This window comes from Palaemon carinicauda, chromosome 2, assembly GCF_036898095.1.
Source record: "Palaemon carinicauda isolate YSFRI2023 chromosome 2, ASM3689809v2, whole genome shotgun sequence".
NCBI lineage: Eukaryota > Metazoa > Arthropoda > Malacostraca > Decapoda > Palaemonidae > Palaemon > Palaemon carinicauda.
The window spans coordinates 171,964,417-171,987,602 of NC_090726.1; positions in this window are offsets into that span (position 1 = coordinate 171,964,417).

Here is a 23,186-nt window from a genome sequence, read left to right on the forward strand (position 1 = left end):
AAAAACACGTCTAAATGTGCAAAATTTATCATATATATATATATATATATATATATAGTATTTATGCATACGTTGTCAATTAATATATAAATTAGGTATTTTTATAATTTCATTGCCATGGGAAACAGTAAAAAGGGTAAACACACACATCATGGAATTATGCGACTTTTTTTTTCTCATTTGAAAATAAATAAAACACAGTTTTAAAAATATCTTATCAGATTATGCTTATGTGTGAGAAGATGATGGTGTTGGCCCTTCGTGCTCTACTTATTTTTGTTTCTTATCCGTTCCTTCAGATCTTTTTTTTTTTTTTTTGCAACTTTTCTGACAACGTATTTCTTCTTCCATATAATCATTCGATATCACTATTTACATATATCTTTACTATATCTTAGTTCTTTATTAGCTAGCACATATTTTTATCCAACTAATGAAAACATTTGATTCAAATATCACTATTAAAAAATTGGCAAACACCACCGGCTGACCTCCATTAATGACTATTAAGATTAAACATCTTTTTCAATAAAGATCAGGTTACTGAGAATGTGAAAATGTTGTGAAAACAGTTTTTCATTAGAGGAGAAAAAGGATGACTTATTGGATGATAATTATTGTGTTCTCTTCTATTTTTAACAAGGTTGCTTAGGATTAAGGTATACAAAATCACACGCAATCGTGTTCGTAACTAATGTTCACCCTTAATGAAATTGGGAATGAGATTATTTCAAAAAATTTTGTTTTTTCATTTCATAATTTATCATCTTACAATATTTCATTTAATTGATAAATACTTTTATGAATATATATTACAAATTCTTTTGCAAAAATATTCGACCATTGTTTTATTTCTCAACTGAACGTTAATCTATAACACACTATTCCCCTAATTTATTCATACAATAAAAAGAATGAACTTATAAACGAATTTAAGGAACCTTGTCATTTTATACTTTCAGAAAAAGTCAACCAAAAAATATATATATATATATATATATATGAACGTACATTTATGTATATGTGTGTATGTATGTATGTATATATATATATATATATATATACATATATATATATATATATATGTGTATATATAAATATATATATATATATATATATAAATATAAATATATATATATATATATATATGTATATATATATATATACATATATATATATATATATATATGTATGTATGTATATAATTATGTATATATATATATATATATATAAATATATATATATATATATATATGTATGTATATAATTATGTATATATATATATATATATATGTATATATATATATATATATGTATATATATATATATATATATACATAATTATATACATACATATATATATATATATATATTTATATATATATATTTATATATACATACATATATATATATATATATGTGCGTGTGTATATCTATTTATATATATATATATATATATATATAAATATATATATATATATGATAAGTTTTGCACATTTTTACGTGTTTTTCATATTCAAATAAGCCATATATATTTTGATATATTAATGTCTGGATTCTCTTAACGACCTCGGGATCAGAGCCCCAGGCGAAATCTCACAAAGACAAGAGCTTGGCTCCGGCCGGGAATCGAACCCTGGTCGGCAAGCTTATATAGACAGTGACTAACCCATTCGGCCGAATGGGTTAGTCACTGTCTATATAAGCTTGCCGACCAGGGTTCGATTCCCGGCCGGAGCCAAGCTCTTGTCTTTGTGAGATTTCGCCTGGGGCTCTGATCCCGAGGTCGTTAAGAGAATCCAGACATTAATATATCAAAATATATATGGCTTATTTGGATATATATATATATATATATATATATATCTGTGTGTGTGTGTTTATATATATTTATATATTTATTTATTTATATATAAATATATATTTATATATATGTATATATACGTACATGTATGTATATATATATATATATATATATATGTATATATATGTATATATATATATATATATATATGTATATATATATATATATATATATATCATCAGAGAAGGTGGCAATAACCAGTAATTTATATTTCTCAAAGTGGACAGGGAAATCGCCAGTTCTAAAATCTAATTTTATATATATTCCGCCTTTTTGTGATCTTCATTATCACATCATCCAGGTCTACAAATAAGAAGTACATTTATAACATTAAGAAACAGTAATAAAAAATATACAAATATAAAAAGTAAAAATTAGTAGAAAAACAAAAAAATTCAAGTAAAAATTTGTATAAAACAGAAGTGGAACCAACCTTGCAGAAGCGCAAATAAAAACTGTATGGCATCAACAATTACAGAACAAAACAACGAAAGCTATGACGAGTACAATTGAGTGGAGGAAGCTTGATTGTTTATCGATGGAACTAGTGTTTTAATCAAAATTTACTCCAGAATAGGCAAGTCAAGATAATTAGATACCTGTCCTATAATGTTAAAATCTTCATTGTCAATATTTATTTTGCACATTTAGTATGATTGCGAATATTTGAATGTTATGGGTTGGATATTCTGCAACCTGTTCGTAAACTAACAACTCTATGAGAGTCAATTCTGACCTTCAACAACCTCTCGGTTTTTCACTTTAAGGATCGATTGAGTCGTTTGATGTCCTCTGGTGTAGTGTATCGATATATTTGCCCAAAGTGTAACTCTGGGACCTACGTAGGTTCTACCAAGAGGTTGTTGAAGGTCAGAATTGACTCTTATAGAGGTGTTAGTTTTCGAACAGGTTGCAGGATATCCAACCCAGAACATTCAAATATTCGCAATAATATTGGTTCAACATGTAATATTACTTACTTTAATTTACTTAAAATGTTTTTTTGAGGCATAATAGTAGTTTTCTCAAGTACTAGTTTTCAGAATGAGTAACGCTCTGTTATATATCTGTTATCAGCTTCATGAGCCTTTAATTATTTCCTTACTCAATATTTAGGGATTTGTGAAGCACACTTCTTCATATCCTACTCGTTTTTTTAAACTTACAAATTTTTATGATAAAACCAATAATTTCCCTGCTATATAACAGGAATATTATAATAACCATCTAGGATGGGGTAAATACAATATATTGCCAATTTTAGAAATAATTTCTCGAAGTGTTTGTCTAAAAATCTTGAAACGATTACTGCGATATGAGCTATAATAATTGTGTTTATATTTATGATTATTATCATAATAAGTTTTGTTATGTAATTGCTAATAGTTACATATATACATATCCAACAATTACTTAAATGAAAAGAAGTTTCTACTGAATCTATTATGCTGCATGAAAAATCTAATATGATGCTACTTTATAACTGTGTGGGGAAAATCTAACATTATGTAAGAAATTCAGTAGGGTCTTAAACAGGAATAATTGCATAAAGTGGAAGTTGGAAAGGAAGTGATGTCCTTTGAAAAAGAGCACTAGTCATAGATTATTTGATACTTTAATATATAGGTTTTTCTCTGGGAAATTGTTTTTATTGATTGAATAGGAATAATTTAATAACCTCCTATGAAACTAAGTATACAGAAAGGTTTTTTTCTATTTCAAGGATCCATTCTTAGGTAAAGTTTTTTACATACATATAAATATATATATATATATATATATATATATAACATACATACATACATATATATATACATATATATATATATATATATATGTAAATATATATACATATTTATATACATATATATATATATATATATATATTATATGTATATGTATATATATATATATATATATATGTATATGTATATATATATATATATATATACGTATATATATATATATATACATATATATATATATGTATGTATATATATATATATATATGTATATATATATATATATATATATATCCCGTGACATAGCCGGAGGACACATCAACCTGGAAGTCAGCAAATAAAAGTTTCTTTTAGGCGTCGATATCTCTTTCCTTCCCGGCTTCTCGGATCACTATGATAATTATTTAATCGTGAACTATGTTTTAATGAAATGCATGGTTAAAAACTGTATAAAGCTGGTGCAATTTTGTGTTTGAATTGCTTTAATGAAAGAAAGTTTTAAAAGGAAATAAGCTTGATACACGTTAAAATCAGTCTATAATCGTTTTATAGTCACCTGGTCTAACTATGCGGCCTAAATTTTAACATCTTGATTAAATTGAGTATTACTGAATCATTTGACACAAGCCATATAATTTGTACTTGGGCTCTGCCTGTAACACCATATATACATTTTTTCTATTTTCTTTATTAGAGAATTCTACTTTTTTATTTCTTGTGATTTACCTAAGGCAAGTGTGAATTATCGATAGTGTGATTATTTAATCTGTTTTGAGAAACTACTGCTTGTTTCTGTTTTTTATGGACAAAGTGATTTTTTTAAGAATTGCATATTCTCTTTTGTAGGGAAATTTAATTAACATTTTTGAAAGTTATCCATACTATTCAATCTTAAAATTTTTGTAGGTGAGGAGTATAACCTAAAATAAATTGCTAGATAGTTTCATATTATTAATTTTCCTGCCTCTGACTTACTTTCTAAAATTGTATAACGAAAACATAACAGCCGAAAACAAAAAATATAATCATTAAATTATTTAGTGAAAGAATATTATGAGAATTTCTTATCTGACACCTAATAATTGAAGTCATATGAGGTTTGAGACTTGTTGCTAAATAAATGATATTTTTGAGACCACCCAGATACATTTTGCCTAGGTGTTATACCTAATAATTACACATATTAGAGCATTACAAATGGATCTGCATTTCGCTTACTGTTGTATAGAAACTTGTTGAGTGATTTATCATACCAACAAACCATTTCACTCTTCACACACAGTATGCAAGAGAGAGAGAGAGAGAGAGAGAGAGAGAGAGAGAGAGAGAGAGAGAGTCATAAAAATAATATCAACTATAATCATTTAAATTTGTATAAGTACACACCATAATTCTTCTTATATAATTGTACTTTACATGAAAAAGGTGAAATATTATAGCTCATTGTAGAAGAATAGTGAAAAAAAAAAAAACATTGCTGACAACCGAGAAATTCTAATACATTATTCAAAGAGAATGTTTCCTTTCCCCCACATTTTGGAAGCAGGGACATATGCAATTACCACAACGAGAAATTCTAATACATTATTCAAAGAGAATGTTTCCTTTCCCCCACATTTTGGAAGCAAGGACATATGCAATTACCATAACAAACACAGTAGGTGGTAGACCTCTGGAGTTTATTTTGTATTCAGTTTCATTCATACCTTCTCTCTCGTTTTTCTATCTCGCTTTGTATATAATATATATGCATGTGTTCAAATACAATATATTCTTACGAAGCTGCTCTAGTGTTGAGTAAATACAGTAGTTTATTAATGATTTTATTTGTTTTCATTTGTGCAATGAAGAGGTTAGCCAGCTCTCAAAATGAGTTCTTTTCGTGTAGGTTTAAGTTTATCATGTAAATTACGTAAAACTTTCGTAATTAATTTCATTGTATTTTTTAGTCAATTCAGTATACATAAATCTATGCTATTTTTAAGAATTAACTTTTCATTTAACATATTTTTTTTTTAAGTGTTACTTGAACTGATTGTGAGTGTTATATTATTTTTGCCAGATATGAACAAGGGCTTATGTAATGTGCTTTCATATATTTATGAGGTATTGCGTCATGATTGTAAGAAAATTAGCAATTTCTTATATTGTGTCAAGTGCTCTTGAAGATTCCTCAAAAACATGGTGAGAGATGTTATCTTTTTTTTTTCAGGAAAGTATCGCTGTGTTTTGGTATACATGAGAGTTCCCTGAAACACAGAATTCATCTCTTGATATTTTCATCTAGCTGATAACTCTGACACCATTAGGCTAACCCCTATCACTACCATATCCAGGACCTGGAACATTCTGGAATTAGCTGAGTTTCATATAAAGGCGACCCCAAGGAATCTTAGATAAAATAGAGGATCCTCGCATTAAGTCAGAACCATTTCCTCCTGTCTCACTCACATGCAGATCAGTTTATTCTTTTAAGAGTTCAGGGTAATTTTAAAGTTTTGTTAGAGCTTTTGTAACTGGCCATATAGTAAGCTAAAAGGTATTTGTATTGCTATATGGTTAACTATATTCATTGATTGCTAAAACTATTTGAATACTGTGTAAAATTTAATTCTAAGTGGAATAATTGCTTTTATAATTTTCATAAGTATTATTTCTCTTCTCTTAGTTTAAGGTTTAATCAGATATAATATTTCAAGACAAGTGATTATATACTTCTCTGTTCGAAACAGTTTTTTCTTTTTCTACTTTATTTTTGTTTTTCTGAAAATTCTTTTAAAGTAATGTAATTTATATAGAATATATAAATATATATATATATATTTATATATATATATATTTTTTTTTTTTTTAAAGAGTATATCATTTCACTCAATAGTATTTATTACATACTCGCTTGTATATGTAAAGACTCGAAGTAGGAGTTGTTTGAATAATTATTTAATATAATTACCCATTTGTGTTTTGAGTGCACTTAAGAGACCTTTGGATATTCAGTGTTTTATATAGTTTTCTGGGGGGAGTTATATAATAATCTCAATTTGGGTATTAAAATTTCCAAGTGTAATAGTTCTTACGTGACAAAAAAATTTTGAGTTTAAAACTCAAGAGGTTGTATAGCTTCCTGGCCATAAAATATATAACATGATATGTTTGATTCTCAAACACGGGACCAATATATAATATATTCTTGGTGCCTAAACATGAGAGCTATTTTATAATAATATTTATGCAACGGCTGTTTATAGACATATACTAATACATGTACGAACACGTGGATAAGCAATATATATATATATATATATATATATATGTATGTATATATATGGCCTCTAAATGCATGGTCAACGTGACCTGGCCTTTCATTAGAAGGGGTTACGGTACGATCCCAAGTACGAGGTAGAAATTTATATTTATTTGAGCACGATATTGTGTTTATATCTAGTCACATATATATATATATATATATACATATATATATATATATATATATACATATATATATATATATATATGTGTGTGTGTGTGTATATATATATATATATGTATATATATATATATATATATATGTATATATATATATATATATATATGTATATATATATATATATAATTCTTTTTATATTAAATGAATAGGTAAGCCAAAAAATTCCTATAGATACCATTCTGTATATATCAACAGGATTAGGTTGAGGACACAGAAAACATGGTCGTTTTCCTAACTTAGTCTTCAAACATATTTTTTTTCCTTTTTCTGATAAAGTAGGAGAAAATACTTGGACTTACTGAAGCTGAACTATTCTCTCTCTCCCAATTCTCTGAATTCCTTGGCTATTTCATCAAATGTGAATGGAATAGAATTAATGATGGGCGTAGAGAAGCAAAGGGTATCATACCAGATGGCATGTGTAGGGAAAAGGAGAGCATTAGGTAAATTCTCTGTTGTTAGAATATCGATATAGAGGTTGAGGCAAAACGGATTTTGAGCGAAGCGAAAAATCTATTTTTGGGTGAGATGGCCATGTCGTCCTGATGGAAGTTCCTATAGGGTAGCTTCCTAGGGTATATTACAACTACGGCGATATTCCCAGAGAATTTACCTTAAGGTACCAGAATTCTAACTCCTGGAGCGAGTATCCCTCGTGAAAGGGATATCGCGACATATCAGAGGACGTATTCTAGACACGTCACATGGCAATCTACATCCTGGACAGAGATTTCGTCTCGTAGGAGGTGATTGGCGAGATACGAATTCGGGAAAGAAAAAGGGGAGCCGCTCCCAAGGCTTCCCTATCCCCCGATTCGTATGCGTGCCTGGCGCCAATCCTGGCGCCATCTGTATTCCTTGTAGCGTACACGAGGTGCTACAGATACTGTATGTAGGGAGGGGTCCTACAGCCCTTTCTAAGAAAGGCAAGGGCGGGTCCATCAGGACGACATGGCCATCTCACCCAAAAATAGATTTTTCGCTTCGCTCAAAATCCGTTTTTTGGGCTCAAGCCATGTCGTCCTGATGGAAGTGTACCAGAGCATTACTGTATCTGTGGATTCTCAGAACGTGCCGTACTCCCCGGAGGTAATTTTTTCCCGGTCGACTAGACCTAGAGACCTAAGATGTTACCGTTATACATCTTTTCAACTAACTATAAACTATGTTAGAGCTTCCTGCCCCCTACAGGGAAGAGTCCTACTAGACTCTGGAAAAGTCTCGAAGAGTAAATATATCTATGTATGAATACCAGGCAAGCTAAGATAGTGGTCTCGCCCTATATTAAGTAAAGCATACTTTGTAAAGGACCACTGCGTCAATATGAAATATCGACCAGTTTTCCGCACAATACTTGTATTGGACAAAGGTTTTATATCCGCATAGGAGGAAAACCAATGCAACATAGCTTGCATAAAGGAACAATTCTATTAGAATTATCCCAGATAAGGTACATAGAATGAATGCTCAATTATACCAATAAATTGACACAGGTGAAGGAGACGCAAGGTTCTCAAGAACCAGATTATTGACAGGCAATAAATAGACAGGTTAACCACAATTATATATATATATATAAGAAGAGGATAACCCAAAACTTTAAGCATAAGTATGATAGTAAACAGAGCTTGTTTGTCTGAAAGAAAAAACATTAGATGCCACTTTTAAGATACCGAGGTATCAAAGTCATAAAAGCCTGTATTACAAATCAATGACATTAGCGTTAGAAACGCTCGGCACACATGTCTGCACTTATGCTAGGTTCACTTTCGGAAATGGAACAGTCTGGATGGGCAACACAGTGCCCTCACTTAGTTTGTAGTACAGTATGTAACTACACACTCACCCTGGAATTAATCGTCCCAATTAAGACCACTGTTCCTCGCAGAGTTAAACAGTAGTGTTAACACCGCGACCCACTGCTACCACAGATCTCTTTTAGTTCCTCTACTTGCTTCGCATAGTGGCGAAAGAACACTCTGGAAGACTTCCAGCCAGTGTATGAACGGAGATGTTCAAAATCCATACAATTAAAGAAATTTAAGAATGAGGCAACTTTCCTCGGATCGTGACCTGCGGGTGTATTGTCAGGATCCGCTCTGCGAATAAAATATGTGATTTTCGCTCTGAGTTGATTCAGAGATAAATTTGAGCCTGATGTTTCTCCCCTGAATAGTTGACCACCCTTGAAGTCTGAAGTTCTATGAAGATAGACCTTTAGGCATTCTACTGGACATAGAGATGCATCTTCTTTTAGAGGGCAGATTCTCCAGGGACCCCACCTGTTGGTGGGTAACTCATTCTTGGCGAGAAACGTAGGATCCGGAAACAGGTTCAGTTCTCCCCCATCCAGGAACTGAACACGACCTGCCTCTCTCGAGAGGCTACAATCTCACTAACCCTGGCCCCGGACGCGAGTGCAAAATAGGAAAATAACTTTTTGTGTCAAATCCTTTAACGCACACTCTTCATTGCTCAACAGAGAAGCGAAATGAAGAACTTGTCTAAAGACCATGAAATGGGCTTTGGAGGTGCTGAAGGTCTGAGCCTAGCACAGGCTTTCGGGACTTTATTAAAGATCTCGTTACCTAGGTCGACCTGGAAGGCATATAGAATGGGTCTTGTCAAAGCAGACTTACACGCTGATATTGCCTTCTAGTAGATTTGCACTTATATTCCTCAAGGAAGTCTATACTGGCTTTCGAAATCCCGAAACGCTTTCTCACCGCTAGGGAGAGAAAATCATGAGCTGCAGGGTCCGGGTTTTCTGTAATGAAGCGCAGACAGTTGACTTCTGGACTCGCTGGGTCAGAACTGGATCTGGTAGTGGTACAAACTTCAGCTACAGTTCCAATGCCAGGAGGAACCACACGCTGTTCGGCCACTTGTGGGCCACTATTGCCGCTACCCTTTGAAGGATCTCAGTTTGTTGAGGACCCTCAACAGAAGGTTGTGAGGAGGGAACAGATAAATCTTGGACCATCTGTTCCAGTCGAGGGACATCGCGTCGACTGCTTCCGCTAAGGGGTCCTCGTACGGGGCACGTACAGGGGCAACTTCTTGTTGTCTTTCGTCGCAAAGAGGTCTATCTGCAGTTCTGGGACTGATTCAGAATGAAGGAGAATGATCCTGCGTCTAAGGACCATTCCGACTCTATCGGTGTGAACCTGGATAGAGCGTCCGCTGTCACATTGCGGACTCCTTGAAGGTGAACTGCCGACAGGTACCACTTCTTCTTTTCCGCCAATCGGAAGACGGCCAACATCACCAGGTTGAGAGGTGGAGACCTCGATCCATGTCGATTCAAATATCTCACAACTACCTCGCTGTCTATCACCACCTTATGTGGATCGAGTGACGCGGGGAGACTTTCTTTAAGGTAAGGAGCACTGCCCTAGCTTCTAGAAAGTTTTATGTGCAAGGTCTTGAATAGCCAGGACCAAGTCCCCTGGACTTTTTTCCGATGAGAGTGACCTCCCCATCCCTCCTTCGAGGCGTCTGAGTGAATCGTCACCGACGGGGGAGGTGGCTGAAGAAGAACCGACTTCTTTAGATGTCTGGCTTAGGACCAAGGCCTGAGAAGAGTACTTAGCCGAAGCGGCTGGTCTTCTCAGATCTCTTCACGCGTTTGATGCATAACTTCTCCAAACTCCGATTGCATCCTTTAGCTGTGCTCTTAGCACTGGGTCTGTCACCGAAGCAAACTGGAGAGAGCGCACAACTCTCTCCTGCTCGTGTCTTGATATCCTTTCGGAATCTTGAAGTCTCTTGACAGAACCCGCTATCTCCTTCCTTTTCTTCGCCGGGGTGGAGAAACGGTGTGACAAAAGGTCCCAGTGGATTCCAAGCCACTGGAACTTTTGAGATGGAGAAAGTCGAGACTTTTTCTGTTGATCTTGAAGCCTAGGTACTCTAGGAACTGGATCACTTGACTGGAAGCTTGCAAGCATTCTGTCTCGGATGCTGCCCACACCAACCAGTCGTCCAGGTAGGCTACTACCTGAATTCCCTTTAGGCGTAATTGTTTGAGAGCTACGCTCGCAAGCTTCGTAAAAATCCTTGGGGCTATGTTTAGCCCGAATGGCATGGCTCCGAAGGCGTATAGTCTTCGTTGTAGCCTGAACCCTAGGTAGGGGGAGAGTCGATGGCTAATTGGGATGTGCCAATAGGCGTCTGACAAGTCTATAGAGACGGAATATGCCCTCTTGGGCAGTAAGGTCCTTATGTGTTGCAGTGTTAGCATTTTGAATTTGCAATTCACTATGACCTTGTTGAGTGGCGACAAGTCCAGAATGACTCTGAGCTTTTCCGAGTCTTTCTTGGGAACACAAAACAGCCTCCCTTAGAAATTGATGAGCTTCACCCTTCGGATCACCTTTTTTCTCCAACAGTTCTTGAACGTACTCCTCCATAACGGGGGTGGAGTGTTGGAAAAACCGAAGGCACGGGGGTGGAGTGCTGTACCAGCTCCCGCCCAGTCCATTCTTGAGTAGGCTGTGGGCCCAGGGATTGAAGATCCACCGATCCCGAAATTTCAGAAGTCTCCCTCCTACCGGTATCACCTCACTTGGACTGCCGTCCTGAGGTCTTGCCTTCCTGACCACGACCACCCCTGAATCCCCTTCCCCTTGAGGGGCGTCTAGACGAGCCTCTGGCTGCTCCTCTAGGCTTTGCTCGAAAGGAAGTAGACTGCCCTTTGAACGCTGGGGTGAATGCCGTGGACTGTGTCGACACGGCCTGGGGTACCCACTGAAAGGTGGTCGGGGTTTGTGCCACGATCTTGGGCACTGGGGGCAATGGCAATTGCAGTTGCTGTTGCTGTCTAAGAGGCTTGGCTGGCCGAGACGGTAGCCTAGTCCTCATAGTCTTCCTCTTTGGTTGAGGACCCTCATCCGGGAAAGACTTTCTTTTGATAGCCAGGCCCCACTTCTGGAGAAGGTTTCTATTCTCCAAGGCGGCCTTATCAACAACTTCTTTGACCAAGTCGGTAGGGAAAAGGTCTTTTCCCCAAATGTTGGAGGAGATTAGTTTCTTTGGCTCGTGCCTCACCGTAGCCGAGGTAAACACGAACTCCCTACAAGCTCTCATTGCCTTGACGAAGCCATAAAGGTCCTTCGTCACTGTGGCCAGATGAGGCTTAGCCACTACCATGAACATTTCATGGACCTTGGGGTCACTTGCCATCGTCTCGAGAGTAGTCTGAAGAGACATTGAGGCAGTCAGTCTTTCTTTTGTATCGAACTCACTTCGCAAAAGAAAGTCAGACAGCTTAGGGAGGTCCTTGCCGAACTGACGTCCGGCAATATCAGCCTCCAACTTTCCCACTGAGAAGGTAAGAAGGACGTCCTTCCAGTCTTTGTGGTCCATAGGCAGGGCCAGCGACAAGGGTTTACACTCCTCTAGGGAGGGGCAAGACTTGCCGGCCTCGATTGCTTTTAGTACAGCCAGAAACACTTTCTGTAAAAAGGGGAAGGCTCTAGTAGGCGAGGACACAAAGGAAGGGAGCTTCCTATTCAATGCGGCTACCTTTGAGTTAGAGAAGCCCCTCTCTTTCATCGAGGATGAAAGTAGAGCTTGAGCCTTAGCATGGTCCATCACTATGACCTCCTTCGGCTCTGTCTTCTCCTTTGAAGCTGGTTCCTTCCTCAGCCGGACATAACAGTCCGGATATGATGCCTTGCTGGGCCAGAATTCCACCCTCCAGGGGAACTGAGCCCAGCTTATCCGAGATGACGATCTTTCCAGTCGTCATCGGCATGTGCTCAGCATACCTCCATGGGTTAGCATCTGAGCACAAGGGAAGGTCTTTCACATTGAGCTTTTTCTGGAGCCCATGTGATTCTGCAAGGCACTGCATTCGCAGTTCCATTGCAGCAGCCTTCTCCTGATTCTCCTTCTGCATTTGTTGGATCATTCCAACAATAGAAGAGAGGGCCTGTCCCAGCTCTACTGGGAGACCGGCCGATGTAGAGGGGCTTGAACTTCATCCTGGGCTTCTGCCAGGAGGTCTTCCTCCTGACACCCGTCCACATCAGACATCCTGTCATCTAGCTGGATGTCTTGCATCGCGACCGCGACTTCAGCATCCACCTGGATCTGTACTTAGGGGATCTCCTCTTGAGGCTGGGGAATCACTGCATCAGCTGATGCCTTAGGGAAAGGATACGCCCTCATCTTCTCACTTGGAAGATAAGGGCCAGAAGTGTTCTTTTGGAAGCCCCTTACCCAGGTACGAAGCTTCTTCCTAGCTATTTAAATGTCTCAGTAATCAGGTTAGTGCACACAGTACATACCTGAGGGTCCCAATACCGGAGATCATCCTTGGAGACAGCGTATGCTGCGTGTCTCCTAAAAAACTCATGTCCGCAGAGGTTCTTGCTGCTGACATTGCAGAAAGCACTTCCCCACTTCGGAGTGTCCTTCTGTAAAGAGAAGAAATTTCCATGAGTATCAAGTGAACTATGTATCACTGGATATGCATAGTATAGCATAACAATTCATAAAGGAAAGGCACACACTTGTGTTTCCTTCACAACCCATTGTTGCAGCCTTCCAGATAATAAAATCAAAATGGTTTATCTCTTCTAGAGTAACCAATGCAAGGTTTCCAGAGGAAACAGGTGGAGCTCACACCTAAGCAATGATTTTAAAATCCTGGATAATAGACAGGGAAGAACTCAGCTTCCTATCTGAGGGCAACAGCAAAGGGATGTGCAAGAAAACACAATAGTATTAGAAGATACAGTGCTGTACCAAAACCCTTACTATAGTTTTCTTCTTACTGTATATGCTATACAGAAGAATACTAGTACAGTATAGGGGGATGTGTGCCGGCCTGCCTTTGCCGGCCGGCACACACCCCAACTAGCTTTAAAGTATACTACTTAACAGCTATAGGGCGCCAGCACTCTGGTTCAAATGCCTGTGCCGGTCGGCAGCAACTGCCGGCCGGTAACAGCCAGTGTTGGCCGGCAATGGCTGCCGGCCAGCAACTACACAAGGTAGTACCCAGCTGCCGGCCACACTCTTGGTGACCGGCAGACAAGGGCTGACATAAGCCGGCCGGCAAAGGTACAAGACCGATGCCAGCCGGCAGCAAAAGAACCAGAGGACTACACCTGCCCGGCTGCCGGCCCCATAGCCCGGCTGCCGACCTCATAGGCCGACAGCCGGCCTCATAGGCCGGCAGCCGGGACAGGTACAGCACTAGAAGAAAAATAGAATGGATGCCGGGATAAGAGTGTACACAACCTCCAAGCCCGGCAACCGAAAGAGTGCATATAAGGAAGGGGAGAAACTAATTCAGGCTTCCTTGACCAATGCCATCCGGCTCTGCCGGCAGGCATGGATGAGGGACCAAGAGAGGTCCGGGCAGCACTCGAAAACAAAAGACCCTTGCCGGCCAGCAGCTCTGCTGGCCGGCAAGGGGCTGAGTCAATTCCACATCCCAACCTATACTAGGTCCAGAAGTAGAACGACGTACAGTACAGTAAGACCCCTGCCGGCCAGCTCTGCCGGCCGGCAAGGGGCTGAGTCAATTCCACATCCTAACCTATACTAGGTCTAGATGTAGAACGACGTACAGTACAGTAATGGCTAGGCCATTACGGAGATAGAGGGGGAAGGGACAAGAGGGTCCTGCCAACCTTGCTTTAGTGACAGATCACCCGCAGCCAAGAAACTTATCTTAGCCTAAGGGAGATCTAAGGGGAAAGGCCAGCAATACTTACCAGCTTCCAGAGCACCAAAGCAAGGAAGGCGTTGCTACTCCCAAGGGAAGAACTTATCCTCCCCCGAGAACAGCAACAGGACTAGTCTGGTAGATCACAAAAGAAGGAATCATAACTACAGAAACCTTCGGTAGTGACCTAAGGGAGCTAAGCTCCCTTTGTATGTGTTAGGTCAGCGAGGTGGACTCAGCCCCAAGCCAGACAACACAGACTCAGACTAAAAACTCTGTTGTTCTGTCCCTCTTGAACCATAACTACAGGAACAGGAAGGTACAGTAACACCCTAGTATAGTTTTATCGAAAATAAATTCGGAAAAAACCACTTAGGGATAAGCCCAAGGCTTAAACAGAGGAAAAGGGATTGCATACCTTCTCCGAAGAAAAGAAAGCAACCGGGGAGTATGATAAAGAATACTAAGGCTCCATAAGCAACTAGCCTAGGCACCAAGAGAATTGATTACCTAATTCACCGAAACTCACACGTATACAATCTTGGAAATATTCCACACAGTCTAAAATGTATAAAATATAGCCTAAAGCTTCAATAAAATTTTAATTACACTCGGAAAAACCAAAATCATGCATGAAGTACTAGGACCAAACGACTAGGCTACATGGCCTAGCGTAGGCCAGAATGGCGAATACTTCGCCAAATAATACTAAGCACGAAAGGAAATCCTATGTAATGCTGAATAGCTAAAATTTATTAAAGCAAAACAACCAGGAATGTCGCTCTGACTAACTAATTTATACCTAGCGAGCGACAGTGTCCAGGACACCTCTGGTAGGCTACGGCTCTTGTATCAAAGATTAATCCTATTAATCACTCAAAATTTAACCAAGAGCCTACATTTATACATAACAGACACTATACTCAACTTATCAGAGGCCAACGAAGACGGAGAGGCCATGAAAAGCCGATTAAATCCAAGATTTGCGAGAAAAACAGGAAAAAACACCGAGTTGTTAAGCTACGCAAAAAGGAATACAGATGGCGCCAGGATTGGCGCCAGGCACGCATACGAATCGGGGGATAGGGAAGCCTTGGGAGCGGCTCCCCTTTTTCTTTCCCGAATTCGTATCTCGCCAATCACCTCCTACGAGACGAAATCTCTGTCCAGGATGTAGATTGCCATGTGACGTGTCTAGAATACGTCCTCTGATATGTCGCGATATCCCTTTCACGAGGGATACTCGCTCCAGGAGTTAGAATTCTGGTACCTTAAGGTAAATTCTCTGGGAATATCGCCGTAGTTGTAATATACCCTAGGAAGCTACCCTATAGGAACTTCCATCAGGACGACATGGCTTGAGCCCGAAAAAGGTGGATATTATGTGCTTTGTGAAAAAGAAATGTCTTATTTTTCTTAAAGAAATGGGTAAGTGTGATTCAAAGGAAGAAAAAAGAAACTTATAAGATTTACAAAAACAATGATTCACCTATAGAAGTATTAGAAAACCGAGATAGGTAAAAATCAATAAAATATTTAGTGATGGTTGCAGCAGTTTTGATAGGGGAAGGTTGCCCGTTTCTGTTATATTTTCTTCATCAACCTAGGATAAAATGCACAAATTTGTGATTATTTTCTCATTTAAAGTGCCATCATTAAAAACATTACTTACGCAAACCTAGCAACAAGAATTTTTTAATAAATGACATATGAGCTGAATTGAAAACACCATGAAAATTATCATGACTCCTAAAGAATTTTTTCTATGTACTGAAGAATTTAACTATCCGCCCTTTAGAGGATTTAATATTTTCAAAAATAATGTAGATTGAAAAAAAAATACTGATTTTTTTTTTTATTTCTAGTAATACTTTATATACCAAATATGTGCAACAATTCTTTGAGATCTATTACTTAAAAATTCATTAATAATGTTCCGAAACGACCCACTCAATCACAACAGTTTGAGTTTGAAAACGATGTCCTTAAGATCATTACAGTTAAAAGCAGCACTAAAATTAAGGAAAGTCATACGAAATTCTTGACCATAATCAAGGGATTTCTGTTCAGCATTGGAGATTGTGAGAAGGGAATCACAGGCTCCAGGCCTTTACGAAAACTAAGTTGTGAACTAAGGCACATATGATTACCTTCAGCAAACCTATTAACACGTTTTGCCAAAAGACGTTCAAACACCTAAGATAAGATGAGAGAAATGTAAATTAGGCGGTAATCAGTTGGACTTGAGGTACCACAAACACATTTATATATCAGAGTAACATTACCAATTCTCCAACAAGTGCTAAAGGTTCCTCTCCTTGCCAACTTGCACAAAATAACAAATGATATTTAATTAAGCTGAGAAATCTCCAGATTTTTTTTCTTAAATCAAAGGAAATTTATAATTTTAGTCCACACCTGCATAAGTATTGAGGTCTATCAACAGAGCTTTAATTTCACGAGATCGAAAAGCTAAACTAGTCAGTTTAGCATTAGGAAAACAGGACTGAGGAAGTTAGAGTTTCTCATTACTCTGCTTATTGTAAAACACTTCTGCCAAAAGGTTTGCTTTTTCCTCTGGACAGTGAGTGACTGAGCCATCTGGTTCAGGTAAAGGAGGAACAATTGCATATACACCAAAAGAGCGCAGATTTAAGAGTAGTCCACCTCTTATGTTCCTGGGTTTTACCAGAAAGGGTTTCATTTATGGTTAGATTGTATTACTTTTCAGTTGAAGTATAAACTCTCTGAGCAAAGGCTCTAAGCTGAGTTTAAGTATTCCAGGTTAAATCTGATCTGTTTCTCTTCCAAAGATGATAGGCTTCCTGCCCTTCAAAATAAGTACGTCGACAATCATCACTGATCCATTGTCTGTCCTTCACTAGTTACCTTAGCGCATGAGAAGTGATATGCCTATCAATTATGTTGACTAGATTCTCGTTCAATTGGACAACGGGATCAACACTACTATACAATTTTGACTAATTCTAGCTCAAAAGATCATGCAAATTCTCCTTCCAGTCTGCTTGAGATTTCATATACATCTTACTAGAGTATGATACATCAGGACAGGCTGCTCAGTCTTTAATACTAGTGAAATTAAGGCATGATCAGATATCCCGACTGGAGAACCGACCTTACTTGTTATAACACCAAGGGAGTCAATGTATGTGAGGTCCAAGCAGCTTCCAGACCTGTGAGTAGATTCACTTATGATTTGCTCAAAACCTGATTCAGTGGCAAAGTTTAAAGTTCTTAACCCATGGCGATCAGTAGGAGAAACAGAACTTAACCACTCCCTTTGGTGAGCATTGAAATCACCAACAAAGCCAAAAGAGGCCTATCTATCATCTTCTTGTATATTACCCATAATGGTAAGAAGACAATTGAAGATAGAATCATCCATGGCTGGATTCCTGTAGATTGAACACAAATAAAAAATTTTATGACTACCGCAAACCTTTATCACCTGAATCTCATGACATCCACATTCATATCAGGACCCGTGAGATATAGGGTACTCAGTCCTAATATACACCGCCATTCCCCTGGCCCTAGAGATGGCCTCACGTTCGAGCATTACTGGATTTTTAAAACCAGTTATAAGGAGCTCAGGTAAATGCCTCATATACGAAACCATAGTTTCTAGTCACAAAAGAATATCCTACTGTTTGGACGCAACTGTAAGGCCTTGAGGACCACGAATATCGCAATACAGTAGACGATATTGACGAATTACGGGACGTACGGGTCTGGATTCCACTCAATGTCTCCAGAGATCATTTGAATTAATTTACATCATACTTAATATCTAAATTAACAAGAATGATAACAAAAAAAAATATATATTGATGAAATACAAAATAAAATTACTGATCTAACACATAGAGGATAGAAAAAAAGACGAGAAACTAGTCAACATGGAGGAGCTGATACACAATGCAATGCTAAATACCCCCAAGTATAGCCACTTCAACTGAAGAGAAGACAGTAAGGATGGTTTTGAGAAGGAATAGAATCAAATAAGGAAATGATAACCTCTTGATAAAACACCAGGCATCCATTATCCTTCTATGAAGCGTGCCAAACACATTATTTAAAAAAAAGTTATTATTATTATTATTATTATTATTATTATTATTATTATTATTATTATTATTATTATTATTATTATTATTATTATTATTATTATTATCATTATTATTATTATTATTATTATTATTATTATTATTATTATTATTATTTCTGCAGGACACCATCTTTTATTGAACAAAATGGTTGCCTCAGTGGGGTTAGTCTTAAAAGACACATTTTCGTTTTTTTCTTAATATAACTACAATTTACCAGTAACTGTTTTATTCTTATTCTTAAAGAGAATATACACTTATCAGTAATTGAATGAATGTTTTATTTTGAACGAGTACACTTGAACAAAAGTTCATGTACGAACTCCAGGGGCATTCTAAGGTTCGGAGATCTATCTTTCATCATCTCTTTCACAGGTGGTGTCAAGTTGCAACAGGTTTCGAGCAGCATAATGCATCAGCTCATCGTCATGGCTTGAGGTTAAGGTAATAAATAAAGGCTTAATGGTTCTATTTGTAGGAAAACAGGAAGGTTAATTTCTGGGCGTCAAATTATAATTGGTTTGGAATGTTACAGGGGGGAAGGTGGTATTTGTGTCGCGAGGTATGTTAAAGGGTGATTGATGGGCCAGGTGATCGGATCGTAGGAGCCTTAAGTGTGAAAGATTCTCGCTTAAAGGAATCTGCTCTTCAATTGGCTGTGGCGCTTGCTAGTAGAGGGTCAGGTGATAGGTTCACGGGAGTCTTAAGTTTGTAAGATTCACTTCTAAAGGAATCTGCTCTTCAATTTGCCGTAACGCATGCTGGGAGAGGCTCTGCTCCAGGCAAGCTGCTGTTTAATTCAATAGTTGTTTTATCCTCTGTGTTGAGGATAGGTTTCTTCAGCTGGATCAGTAGTTCTTCTAAAAGTCTTAGTCTCATACCATTATATTCCTTGCCGATGATTGAGGTGTTTTTCATAATATATTCTCATGCATTGGAAGTATTGCATTTTTTTTTTTTGGCAATATACTCAAGTGGCACTTCACTGTATATGGCAGGTCAGGCGTTTAGAGAGCTGCATGGTAGTCATCCCAATGTAGATTCTGGGGCATCCCTGGACAGGGCATTGGTATCGGTAGACCACATTCGTTCCCTTCAGTGTCGTTTATAGGAATAGATAGGTTATTTTGCACAATTAAAGTCTTGGTTGAGCTCGGTATTATCTTGTATAGGGGAGATGTTTCTATCCGATGCTTTTAACGGCTTTTTCATATTGCTGGTAATTATGGTGCCTGATGGCTTTTTATTACAAATTCACTTATGTTACAGTGATTATGTCAGGCTGTTTCCCCCCACCTCGAGTACCAGGTGGCACGGGCTTTCTTGATCTCTTGATTGACAAGTCTGCTGACATAAACTTTGTTCATAAGGACTAGTGGTATACTATCCAGTTCCTCGTTATAATTTTAGGAGGACCTATGGGAGAGAGAGAGAGAGAGAGAGAGAGAGAGAGAGAGAGAGAGAGAGAGAGAGAGAGAGAGAGAGAGAGAGAGAGCCCTCTTCACGAAGGACTTGATGGTAGAGGCCTTAAATTTGACGTGTCATTCACTGTCACCATTAAGGCAAAGTCTACGGTTCATTGTATTTTTGTAGACAGTTTTGAGGATATATTTGATGATATCAGCCTAATGAGCTGACTCATCAAAGGTGCAATGGAGTTCTCGATGTCGTTGAAGCAAGTACCCTTAAAAACTGGCCATCTGTATATCTCATGTCTACATCAGTCCGAGGTATACGCAAGTAAACACGATTTTCTGCTACTAACATAGCAGAGTTTGCTAAAATTACTCCCACTGGTGATTCCATTGATATGCCATTCATTGGAATATATGTATGTCCTGGGTGAATCCTGAAGGGAGCCTTCTCTGTGCCAGTCACCAGGAGCCTCCTAAGGGCATCTTTTGGGATGTTGAGGAGCAGTGTACTCACGGTCCATCATTGAGATGGCGTCATGTACAGGGACGTTGGTAAATAGAGACTCTACGTCCAAGGCACTATAGCCACTGTCGGTCGAGGAGCCTGTTATAAATGTCTACGGTGTATTGAGAAATGATGGAACTAAGCCTTTTTATAAGCTGGTAACTTGGGTAGAGTACTTAGTAATAGTAAGTCCCAGTAGATTCCTAGTGTTGGGGGTTTTCACATTCCCATACATGTTGCTAAGACTGTAATACTTAATAATGAGTAGCAAATGACTGGAAATATGCGCAAAGAAGGTCCCCATATGACCCATAAGGGAAATACATATATTCAAAAAGACTGCATTGCCATGGGATCACCAATGGGAATCCTTTTCATGAACTTCTACTTAGTAGTAGGTGAGCAAGTTTTGTCGCCTGTAGTGCCGTCCTAAAATATACGCAAAATGTATTGATAACACATTCTTTAAAGATAATCCTATTTGGGACATCAAGGAACTCTGTTTCACTTTTGAGGAGTGCATCTACCTACATTTCATGCTGGGACACCAATGAAATTGACGACCTCACCTCTTGGATGCCCTGGTTGAACCCATCGAAACTGGGCTCCATATGTCAGTTTAAATGATCCAAAGATCCTTGGACTTTTCCTCACAATTGACAGGGAATACCACACCACATAAAAGGACTCCGCCATCAACTCTTTAGTGGAGAAAACTCTCACTCATTGCTTCTCCTTGAAGGCTACCTATGAGGAACCGAATATAAAATTCATAATTCATAATTGTTAATTCTCCAATGGCTGTTGAAGGAAAAAATAATCCATAAATAATAAGTAAACAAAGATGAAAATGAATAAAGAATTTCCTTTCAGACATTCTTGTTACGAAACTTGTTATACTTAAGTTGAATGCATATATTCAACAATAGGATACTAAAATGGCGGTTGAAAGCATTCACAATTGAAATTTCTATAATATCCTTCATGGAATAAAGAAAATACAGAGACTTTTTATGAATGCAACTTTACGATATTATCAATTTGTGGTCTTGATTGTTTTTGGACACCATGAAAATATTTTTGTCTTTTGTCGTTCAATTCTTTTCCAACTATAAAAAAGTATTCTCATCCGTATGCCACTTCGACAGAAAGAGGTTGACTGGCCCTTCATATTCTTCTTATAGTAGTATTTTGAAGAAAAGGGAATAGAAAGAGCCTGATCTCTCTATCTCATTTTAGGAATAGAATAATGGCTACATATCAAGGCTGAATAGAGGATTTAGACATGGCTCAGAGACGGCTACTATACTGTTGAATATAAATGAGTAACAAAATAGGTCTGATATTCTAAGCTTTGGAAAATTCCAGGAAAAATAGGAATGTCATATCTTTGTATGATGTCTATCCTATCTAAATTTAAAATCTAATTTAAATAAGTTGTTTTTAACTCATGTTAGGTTTTTTTTTTTACAAATTTCTCTAAAATTTAGAAGTGGCGATGATGCTGTCTTCCGGTAAGGTTTTTTTTTTTTTTCTTCTCTCTATAATGTCTTTTGTAAATAAAACAAGCATCAAGCACAATGGCAATATTTTATCTATTTAAATATAAAATTTTAGTAGCTTGTTTTCGAAAGCTTACCATAGTGAGTTGAGAATACATTTAATTTTTCTATTTTCTCAATCTTTTAATACAAGAATATATCCCACACCAAAAAAAAAACAGCTTCAAAAAAAAAAAAAAACTTTAAATTGCAAAATGTTATTGGGTATTTCCTATGTACAGTTTTTTGTAATGTAAGTTTTATCGAAATTAAAATACATTTTAAGGAGGAATAATGATTGAAGATTTTCATGAAATGAAAAGAGGTCCTTTTAAAACTTTATTTTCATGTTTGAGTACATAAAAAATACCTATAAAACTAAAAGGATGTTTATATTATTAAGAATAAATGAATTACAGACTAATTTATTATTCTGCTGGAAACATATGATATAGCGGAGTCTTGCTAGTTAATTCACATTCAATAAGGGAAAATATCAGAATTGATAAGTAAACCTAATATTTATTTACAGGTCATCGATGTTTACCTTTTTTATTCTTTAACCTCAATCTTTCACCAATGGCTTTCACATTTGCATTTCTCTTTTCGTCCTTTAGTTCCTGAGACATGAATGTAATCTGGTCATTTCTTTTATCTTCATTTACTTCACTTCAAGTCTTATCAAGTCATTGACCTACATAAGGAAAAGTTTATTGTCCCTGAATGGGTCGGCACAAAGAAAGGAGAATTCCTTGGCTAGCATCCAGGATCCAGACCTTTGCGTTTTATCTTGATAGTTGATTTGGGGAATACAAAGGTGGTTG